Source organism: Gadus morhua, chromosome 18 (genome assembly GCF_902167405.1).
Source record: "Gadus morhua chromosome 18, gadMor3.0, whole genome shotgun sequence".
NCBI lineage: Eukaryota > Metazoa > Chordata > Actinopteri > Gadiformes > Gadidae > Gadus > Gadus morhua.
The window spans coordinates 19,545,074-19,554,977 of record NC_044065.1 but is presented as its reverse complement, the minus strand read 5'-3'; the positions used below and the strand labels follow the sequence as shown (position 1 = coordinate 19,554,977).

The following is a 9,904-nucleotide window of genomic DNA, read 5'->3' as shown; positions in this document are numbered from 1 at the left end:
TAACATCTAAACATATTCTCCTTCTTAAGTGCCATCCTGCTTTTCCTCCTGCTCTATTCCAAAAGAAAAACTCCTACACAGCCATTGACACTAACGGTTGCCCACTTGCCTGGAGCAACTAAAAAAAATATTTGGGCAAATTGAGATTTTTTCTGGTTACCCGAACGTGCAAGCGGATTTTTGAGGGTTTGTTAATAAAAAGGCTATTTATTGACGTTTTTTTAAAAACGGCAAAACAACAGTTTTTTCCGCCAAATCACACAAAATTGTTATATTTGCAATTGTTCGCGCGTGCGGCAGCCATCAGCAGCGCCCTCTCTCTCTCTCTCTTCCTCCTCTCCAGCAGCCTGCGGGTGTGTGCAGGCAGTTACGCTGGCTACCTGTTGGTCGGTGCTGAAATCGGAGCTAAACTAATCAGTCCCATAGTGTTTAGTAGGCCTATCGTTATTCCTTCTTTTGTCAGGCACCTGTTCGGGTTTAAGGTTGTCCAACAAATGAGATAATAAAGCGAAGAAAAGGTCTGTGTCTGTAATTGCCGTCTTGGTGCTGTTCATCTACTTACCAGAAAGTGATTTCAGAGTAATAAAAATGTAAGCTGCAGATAAAAGGAAGTCAGTGAGCTATAATCAGTCCCAAATAAATATGGAATAGGCTACTATAATACCTCCCTTAATCACGTAGGCTTCATATCATGCCTGATCCCGCTATAAATGTGATTGTGGTTCTTCAGTTAGGCCTACAAGAAACGTGAACGTTTTAAAAATACATATCTTTGCTATTACCTTGGACATTTAGTTACGTACAAGTGCATAAAATCCAGATAAAAGCATGCCGGTCTACATATAACGGGGCGATAATAGGTTGGAATGGTGGACCGAAATCACGTGATGACAGGATGTGACCGTTAGGTAAATAATAAAAAATAAGTTGTTATTTTTTAAACACGTAGGCCTATATGTGTCGAAGCCAACATTCACATTTCCACTCTGAGAGCTACGAACTTATGTAAAGGCTATCTAGTAAAAAAGTCACATGTACCGTTTTTCATGTCCAGAAATAATGTGCTTCTATTGTAGGCATGGAGGAGGCAGGGGTGAGGGACTGGAAGGCCAGGCTGGTTGGGTTTGGCAGTGATGGCGCTACAGTCAACCTGGGATCCAAATCGGGAGTGGCAGCCCGACTCAAACAAGAAGTGGAGCATTTGGTATCCATTTATTGCACAGCCCACAGACTGGGGCTGGGTGTGGTGGGGGCGGTTAAGGAACACCCCAAGATGGCCAATTTACAGGAGGTGTTGGTTCATCTGTATGACCAATACCACTTCTCCCCTAAAGCCATAAGGGAGCTTCATGAAATCGCTGAGGCACTGGAGGAGAAGGTCCTGAGGCCCACTACACTCTGTGGTGCTCGATGGCTGTCGATCGTGGCTCGATGGCTGTCTATCGTGCCATAAAGGTATTAAACAAACCATTATTTAATCATTATATGCTTATGTCACAAGTTGCATTTGGCATTTACCTGGCTGTTCAACTTACGAACGAATATGAACATCTTTGACTTAACTATTGTTTCAGATCGTGTGTAACAGCCACCGAGTCTTGGTGGCTCACTTTGAGGACATGGCCAGTCCTGACCGCTCCCCAAAACCATCTCCTTCAGTGGCTGGGCGGGCAAAGAAGGTTCTGTCCCTTCTCCCTGATCACGAAAGTGTTCTCTTCATCCATTTTATGTGTGATGTCCTGGAGCACCTCTCTGTGGTGAGTCAGGCCTTTCAGAGAGATGACCTTGACTGTCTGTCAAGCCCTGGACAGCCAAGAGAGGTATTTATGTTTAAATCAATGCTTCTTACAGATTAATTCCAAGCCAATCGTATTTATTTAGCACTGCAATCCTGAATTTTATCTTTCAGGTGCTTTCTTGAACTGGTGGGGCTCAAATCCACCATGGGCCCGGAGATGGCAAAGGTGGCCCAGGATGTGGAGCGGACAGGGACCTACAAGGGAGTGATACTCCACAAAGTGGGGACCACAACACTTCTCGTAATGAGAAAGTAATGTTTCACTTAAAAATTTGATGGCTAATAAAACGTCAATCAAATAATACAGTAAATAAATCAACCAGTGTTTTATGTGCACTTATAAAACCACTTTTATTAAATATAAAAAATAATAATAATAATATTAAAAAACCCTGCTCTACTCTTAACAGACTCCATAATCACACACACCACACACCTCAAGGCTGAAGGACCTGCAGGAGGACAGTGTGGTCTCCCGGTTTGCGGTGCTGGATCCTTCCCGTTGGCCTACATCCAGACTGGACCTTGCGGCCTTCGGGAAGGACCAGTTCAAAAAGGTGGCACATCATTACAACAAACTCCTCCAGAGGGCTAGGACCAGCTGTGAGGAGGCAGAAGCAGACTTTGCACTCTACAAGTCGTATGCAAAGAGCCAGACTCACAGTACCATCAGTGAGATCTTTTTGGCATCCTGCAGTGTGGTATGTTGAAAATTCTTAATTACAAGAAGTAATGGCACAGTCAGATGTAGTGCCCCTGTTTTGAAATCATTAAAAAAAAAAAAAACTGATGGAGGTGTATCTTGTCCTTCCAGTGAGCACTGCAGGTTGTGAGAGAGGATTTTCCTCTATGAAGCGGATCAAATCGGATCAGAGATCCAGGCTGACCAACACCCAGCTCCAGAGGCTGATGTTCCTCAGCTTCCTGGGTCCACCTGAGGACGCATTTGATGCTGATGGTGCAGTGCAGCGTTGGTGGGTCTCATCGAAGAGGAAAAGACGACCTACAAGTCAAGCAGGGGTTCAAGAACTGGTGTCGTCAGAGGAGGATTAAGTACACATTGTACATTATGTTGACGTTTTTGATGGTTCTGTATGTTGTTTATAGGGTTAACCCTCACATGCGAGCAAAAAAATTAACTATTTTCATGTGTTTCATGACTCGATTGTTAATTTCTGTTCAATTATACTCATAATTGTTCAATATTTATTTGGGCAAGTGAACCTGACATTCGGGCAAGTCAAACATGACCTGCATTTGCACGAAGGGCAAGTGCAAGTTTTTTTCCCCCGCTACATCAAGCATAGCTGGAAACCAGATTAGTATCCGTCTGATCTCTTTTGGAAGAGATGGACAAAAGAATACCTTCACTTGTTAAAGGAAAGACAAAAATGGACAACAGTCAGAAGAGGATTGCAAGTGGGAGACATTATGATGGCGATCAATTTAGCCCCGCGAGGGTCCTGGAGTCTTGGAAGAATTAAAGATGTCCTCCAAAATTCCAAAGGACATTGAGGACAGTGAAAATAAAGATGAAGACTTGTGTCTTTGAAAGGCCAGTCACCAAACTCTGCCTGCTACTGGAGGGGCAGAGTCGGCACCAGAGCAGATCTACTGGAGGGGCATGGGTCAACTGCGGGGGGGGCACTACCGATTGATAAATATTTTAACTCAGTGGTGACCTCATAGTCAAACACAGCAGAAATGCTATCAAAAACGAAACACATCTTTCTTTATATTATTAGGCTAATTATTAATTATTTCTAGCAACAATATGTTGTTCTTGTTGTTGTCGAGGCTGTGGTAGTAGCCCTATGCACACAGTTTACGCAGCCACACACACAAAGACGAAAATAAAAGGCGGAAGGCGGTCGTGGAGGCTAAACGCAAATAAATGCAGTTAACCCACCACTGATTTGTCAGAAATAGTTTATTCACCTCTCAACAGTTTATGCACCTTAAAAAAAACACATTAAGTAGGCCTGCAATTGGTTATAAACCTTAGACAACAGCCTCCGCAATCAACAAAAACATCCCTGGCAACATAAATAACAGAACAGGTCCGCTGACGCTAGAGCTGAAGGGTTAGGGTTAATTCAGCTAAAGAGCTGAATTGAGTGAAGCCCAGTGGTGCCGGTGTAAGTTCCATATCGGCTCGGCTTCCAGATCGGCTCGGGGTCCGTCGTTTGCTGATTACATCACACAATATCATTGGCTGTACGCTTGAATGGGCGTATACATTGTGATTGGCTGTACGTCGGACAGTTGTGATTGGCTGTTTTGTGCTGTAGCTCTGGCTGTAGTCATAGCAACCACGTAACTAGATACTGTACGTTGGAGAGTTTTGTTTCCCGGAGATGGCAGCAGCTATGGAGAGCTTTTATGTGTGGGGGAACTCCCTCCCCCCACACATAAAACAGTCAGACCCCATTTCAACCTTCAAGTCACAACTCAAAACTCACTTGTTCAAACTCGCACACAACGTCTAACTGATCACTGTTTTGATTGTTTTTTTTTTATTTATTTCTTATTGCTTTTGTTTATTTATTTATTTATTTTTTCCACAATGTCTTGCTTTTTAAAAAATGTATGATGACTATATGCTCTGTAAGGTGACCTTGGGTGTCTTGAAAGGCGCCTCTAAATTAAATGTATTATTATTTATTATTTATGCAGAAATTAAGCATTTCCTAGAAACTAGTGTTTACCACACCTTAACCAACACTATCTCGAAACCAGAGAGCAGAAAGGCAGTGATTCGGAAAGCATCAATAACATACACAATAAAAGGTAAGTCACACAGTGTGAATTAACTTTACTTAACTTTACCTTCCAACAGCACTTCAAAATAAATGTAGGATGTAAGATAAAACAAAAGTATTATCATACTACCGGGTACTAAAAGCCATCCTAAATAAGTAGGTTTAAGCCTAGATTTGAACGTCATAGAAAATATTGTTTATTAGTAATAGTACTATTAGTAATATTAGCTGTTCAATTCAATCCATATTTGAAACATTTCAAGGCCTTTTGGACTTTCTGGTGCTGCTTTTAGTCATAATATAACCTACCCAGTTATTATACATACATAAACACTAGGGGTTTAACGTAATTGGCGAACGATCCAACTGCATCGATGCAACGCCCAACAACGATGCATATTGCTGTATTACACGCTTTTATTATTATATATCTCCTTTCGCGGGTGTTTGTGAAACTATTTCTGCGCAAAGCGCCAAGCCACTCATCCGTTCACCGGTTAAACGAGGCAACAGCAAGCACATGTGTGAGCGCGACTAGGCCTATGTCTAGTTTCGGTTTGTGTTGCCAGATTGGGCATATGTCCCGTTTTTCCAGCCTAACGTGATTAAATGTAGCCAAATCGGGCTGAAAATGTGCCCAATCTGGCAACACGGACGGCTTATCTTAACAGCCAAGATGATTGTTTTTAGAAGAAAACTATCCACACTGATAGGTTGGTAATGGTCTGTGTTCAAAATGAAAGATCATTACAGGCTCTTTAATTTAAGCCATAAAAAACCTTTTGCACTTAAATGCAATTATGACGCACTTTATTATTTGTATTAAAAATGGATTGTTTTTGTTTTAAATATCCGGTAGAGCAAAGAAATAGAATGAAATTATAATAAAGTTGATGTGAATGTAAGAGGTTGTGTTAAATGGGCATATAATATCGTCTCATATCGATCGCATGCCCCTGAATCGATATCGTATCGCGGCAGACTTTTGATATCTACAAATATCGTATCGTTGTCCAATGAATCCAGTGATGAAACCAGAGATTTACACCCCCAAAAAACACTAAATGAATGTTGTATTTTCCTGCTGCATCAGACGAGCAGTTGTATTACAGCTTCCAGGGAAAACCACGCTTGGTGGTGTGTAACCAGGAGCAAGTCTGTAATGCCTTAAAGGAGTGCCATGACAATCTTGGCAGTGGGGGTCATCCAGGGAGACGCCGAACAACAGAAAAAGTATTGGCGTCCTACCATTGGAAAACACTGAGGGAGGATGTAAAAAAATGGGTGAGTGTTATTAGTACTGAAAGAAATGTTAATTAATTTGATGGAACGGTTCCAGATTGATGGGTAAGACAACTTTAAATGTAACTTCCTACACAACATTAGTAATACATTAGTTAACCTTTTTTTTTCTGTCACTGTCACTCGAAAGCCACGGACAGAGGTTTGCATACTGGACAAATGAGGCCACAGCATTGCTCCAAGGATCACTGCAGCCGATCTACAGGATCCCGAAGACCAGAAAAAGGGATCATGAGGTGAGAATGATGTTGATGGCAGAGGACACCCAGTGTTATGCTCCTTTTTGTTATAGACTCTTTAATGCAATTCAGGTTTCTTATTCTTACATGTCTATATTGATACATAAATAATTTTCCCTCAAAGGTTCAGTTTAAAAAGGGTGACAGGTGCTTCATATTGGAGGTAATCTTTCTTTTTTTTTTAACTAGAACCTGTACACCTAAACATCAGAGGAATGTGTTAATAAGCTTGATTTTTCCTGACCTATATTTTACAGATGCCAACATCTGTGCTTGATGAAATCCTCAAAGAGGTGGTGCTCCAGGAAGGAGATAATGTCTACCTGACATTGGCTCTGGTGTGTACCACATTCATTGACATTGTGTCCACCAATTATTTGAGAAGACGGGCACATTTTCAGCGGCTTGACAGTAAGTTATTTAATAGCAGTGGTATACAATACTTAAGTACTGTGGTGTTTTGAATATCTCTATGGAAATGTGCTCTTTTGACTCACAATTTTGTTACACAGGTGTTGCTACATGGAGTTTTCTGCAACGTACAAAAAAGCTTTCTGCACCATGTACACCATTGACACCTGCCTTGGATGTGGACGACTATATAAAAACTGCACACCAGGTATACATCTTATACAGTACTTGATGGTGTTGGTATCTGTGTGATTACACACATTATCATAACTATGCATTGATCACATCTGTAGAGGTCACTTGTCAGTATGTTTTTTCTCCTTCCTTTTTGTTTTACAGGATATGTTGGGACGGGAAAAAGGGGAGCGCTAGAAGCAATCTATTCTGAAACTGAAGATCCGGGATACTGCAATCACTTCTGCAGCCAATTGTAATAGGTAACCATAAGTTTATCACAAACACAAATCCTAGACTAAATTATGTCACTGAAATGTATGTAGAAACTAATTGAGTGATGTAACTTATTTAAGGACCCTTAAGATACAGTGCCGTCAAAAGTATTCAAACCTTACAATAAAAAAAAACTACATTTCCCTCAGTGATCTCCACTCTGTGCCCTGTAATGACAATAATTTCATTCATTTTTTTTATTTTACTGTTTTTTTTTTTCAGTGTTCAATTTTTTTTTAATTGAACACTGAATTTCATCTTTATCGTTTTTGCAAATCTTTAAAACCTATGCCATTTTCAATTGTGAATGAAGCAACTACCATGGACATGTCAGTTACAAACTTAACTTCTTGACACTATATCTGCACATCTTTGCTTGTTGCAGGTGTCCCTCTTGCCTGTCCTCCAGCCCATGCACGTCGAGAGGAGCAGACACCCGTTTGTGCCCAGAGGACATTACTCACATGTTGGACTTTTGAGAATACTTTGCAAAATCTCATGACACTGTTATTGTTGTAAATATATATATAGTTATATGTCCTTAAGATGTTCTTGTTAATGTTTGTGTTGTTGTTTCTGCATACAAGGTTGACCTGTACTTAGTTCGTTTCGATTGAATATGCATGTTAAGTATTACCTTAGTTTGTTTCACTAGTCACTTTTGTTGTACATAGTAACTTTAAATTGTTATCTTTTTTCCACATTTGTATATAGTCACTGTTAGTACCTGGAAGCAGTAGGAGTGAGCTGCCTTTTCTTTTGACTTGTTTTCTCATGTTTTTTCATAGTTTAGGATGTTAGTTTTAGTGATGGTCTTTTTTATTATTTACTTTGACATAGGGTTTAGGTAGCTTGAACTTCCCTTTAAAATCTAGTTTGTTTTGTTTAATTATTTTGGCCTTGGTTCACTCCGAAGAGAAGCTTCATTTTCAGTTTGGTGTATTGTTTGTGTGCTAAGCAGCAATAAACTGCTTGTCATTTTGACTACGCGTGTGTGGACTCCTATTTATGTTAGGCAAATAATGTACAAAAAACATGAGAAGCATTTGGATTTTTCTGTTGGATGTGTGTATATATGCACAAATACACACACACAGATGAGTGAGAAATAGCTTAAAGTATAGATATATAAGTAAGGGATAATGTATAGAACGCCGGTCATTATCGAGAAAATAAGCCCCGACAGGGCGAACAGGACACCGACGCGCAGCGGAGGTGTCTTGCTTCGCCATAAAGGGGCTTCTTTTTCGATAATGACCGGCTAAGTTCTATAAATGTAAATGGACTGCATTTATATAGCACTTTTCTAACCATTGGCCACTCAAAGCGCTTTACAATATTGCCTCACATTCACCATTCACGCACACATTCACGCACCGACGGCGGAGTCAACCATGCAAGGCGACAGCCAGCTCGTCGGGAGCTAACAGTCAGGGTTAGGTGCCTTGCTCAAGGACACCTCGACACTCAGCTAGGAGGAGCCGGGGATCGAACCAACAACCTTCAGGTTACCAGCCAACCCGCTCTACCTCCTGAGCTACTGCCGCCCTAACGCCCTATACAATATCCCGCTAATTACACGGCTACTTCCCAAAACGAAACAATTTATTTACAATGTATTTGTTACCAGCATTCATAGTGTTGATCAGCAGAGAAATAGTTCGCCCAAAACGTTGACGTCGTCGCTTAGCAACCGACAGCGATTGGGTTGATACATATCCCGCTTATTACATCGACAAGTTACCGGACTTCGTGCGGAGTGATACCAAAGGCAAAATGTCCTTTTGTTTACCTTGACAGCGGTCATTATTCATCCGTTGCCAATGAATTATCAAAAAATAATTGACCGCCGGAAGTTGTGAAGTGCCCATGCAAGTGAACGGAATGTTGAAAAGACCCGTGTAATAAGATAAGATAATCTTATCTTAAGTATATATATATGTCATATATATATATAATATATATTTATTTTTTATTATACATTATATTATATCTACAAATAGTCTAACAGTCTAAGTAAATGAGACAATTACACACTCTGAGATAACTGAAAATGTGCGAAATGGTGTCTATCGTGAAAGTAGAATGCAATTTAGTTGTCCCAGTTGGGTTGCTGTAGATAGCGTATTGTGTGACGTAATCAGCAGACGACGGACCCCGAGCCGATCTGGAAGCCGAGCCGATGTGGTACCTACACCGGCAAACGATGAGTACCACTCATTCATGTATGTTCATACGTTTATTGGCTAGGTATACATATTTACATTAACTTACAGTTAATTAGGTAAGTGCTGCATGCAGAGCTCAACTATTGTTCTTCATAAGTTTTATTCTTTCTTTCTTTATTATTCTCTACAAACTTACATCACCACTGTAAGATTCTTAACAAATATAACTTACTCAGTTGGGAAAATATTTTAAAACACAGTGATTTAGCCTAATCTTTAAGATCCTTAATGGGAAGGCTCCTCCACCACTCTGCACTTTTATACAGCAGAAGTCATCCAGCAGCAGAACCACAAGGTCTGCCTTAAGAGGGGACTGTGTAGTCCCTCTTAGGTCCAGTTCCTTTGGCCAACTATGCTTTTCTGTGAGAGCATCTAAACTATGGAACCAATTGCCAGTGGACATTAGAAACTCCACCTCACACCATACATTCACACACCATCTTAAGGGCTGGCTTTTGACCATACAAAAATGTGAGCACCTCTCATAATACATTAATGTTTGTCTGCCTCTATATTGATCCCCTAAGGGTTGTATGGCTGTATGGTTATATGTCTTATGTTTTAATGTTTTAATGGAGCCAGTCCTATGGCATTATGTTTTATTACTGTATATCAATTGCTGTGTGATTTAATATGTTATTTTATTTTCAGCCACCATGTGCCTAGTATAACATCTTGCCAAAGGACTACAGTTGAAAATGAGCCTGCTGGCTA

At 40.5% G+C, this 9,904-nt stretch overlaps 1 long non-coding RNA gene across 1 annotated transcript; it reads left to right on the top strand.

Moving 5' to 3' along the window:
- The first annotated feature begins 6,343 nt into the window (after window positions 1-6,343).
- On the top strand, window positions 6,344-7,946 carry LOC115531467 (uncharacterized). Its single transcript, XR_003973890.1, has 3 exons — window positions 6,344-6,720; window positions 6,852-6,949; window positions 7,348-7,946. It is a non-coding gene; the product is annotated as an uncharacterized LOC115531467 (long non-coding RNA).
- Window positions 7,947-9,904: the final 1,958 nt, after the last annotated feature.